Below are 1011 nucleotides of genomic sequence, written 5' to 3'. Positions count from 1 at the left end.
GTAGATCGAGCAGCTGATCATGGGGACCCCTGGATCCTCTTGCACAGCTGCCACCATGTCATCCCAGACGTCGTTCCTTGGGGGATAGTACCTACTTGCATGGTTATTGCGTGGTGGCCTCCGGGACGAGTTACCCCATCCGGTAGACACCATGCTGATATTTTCAACGGGAGACTCGGGTTGCCCCGGGATCTTCCCGCTCTCAACAGCAGGTAACGAAGCAACAATTTGTGCAAGCTAGGTTTCGATCATTTTATTGAAACTTAACTGGTTTTTAAGAGTTGAAGACAAAGTTTCAAGCTTGACATTTAAACTTTCCAGGGATTTGTCATTGGCCAAATGCATTTTATTTATATTTTCATTGATTTTAACTTGGCCAAGAACAAGTTCTCTTAAGGGAGGTTGGTTTGAATTGAAATTCGAATTAAAAGAAGGATTATAAGTATTACCTCCCTGAAAAGGTGGACGTGGCTGGTTCCACCCCTGGCCTCCTTGTGGTGGACGGTACCCGTTGTTGTTGTTGTTAAGGTAGGCACAGTCTTCACGGGTTTCGGGGCAATCGCTCCCCGAATGTCCATCATTGCCACAGACTTCGCACGTGTAGTGCGAACCCATGGCGTAAACGGGTGCATGGATCAGTTGCTTGCTCATTTCCTCCATCTTCTTGATTAGGAGGTCCAGCTTCATGGCAATCATATCTGTCTCCTTGATGGTATGCATGCCTTTTGTATGGGGTTGGAGTCGTTCATCGCTCCACCCTTGATTGGAGACCTTCTTCTCGACCAATTCTTTGGCTTTGGCGATAGTCAAGTCGAGGAAGGCTCCTCCAGTAGCAGCATCAATATTGGCTCGAGATGTCATTGTGAGCCCATTGTAGAAGCTTTGCAGGGCGAGCCACTCATCCATGCCGTGGTGAGGATAGGCCAGGATATATTCCTGCAATCTCTCCCAAGCTTCTGGGATGGATTCCATCCCCGTCTGCTGGAAACTTGATATTCTTCCACGCAGGTC

The 1011-nt window shown here is 48.2% G+C and overlaps 1 non-coding gene across 1 annotated transcript; it reads left to right on the top strand.

Annotated features, from left to right (window-relative positions):
* Positions 1 to 904: 904 nt before the first annotated feature.
* LOC120639339 lies at positions 905 to 1011 on the top strand. The gene has a single exon (XR_005661346.1). It is a non-coding gene; the product is annotated as a small nucleolar RNA R71 (small nucleolar RNA).

This window comes from Panicum virgatum, chromosome 6K, assembly GCF_016808335.1.
Source record: "Panicum virgatum strain AP13 chromosome 6K, P.virgatum_v5, whole genome shotgun sequence".
Lineage (NCBI taxonomy): Eukaryota > Viridiplantae > Streptophyta > Magnoliopsida > Poales > Poaceae > Panicum > Panicum virgatum.
This window is presented reverse-complemented; position numbering and strand designations above follow the sequence as displayed.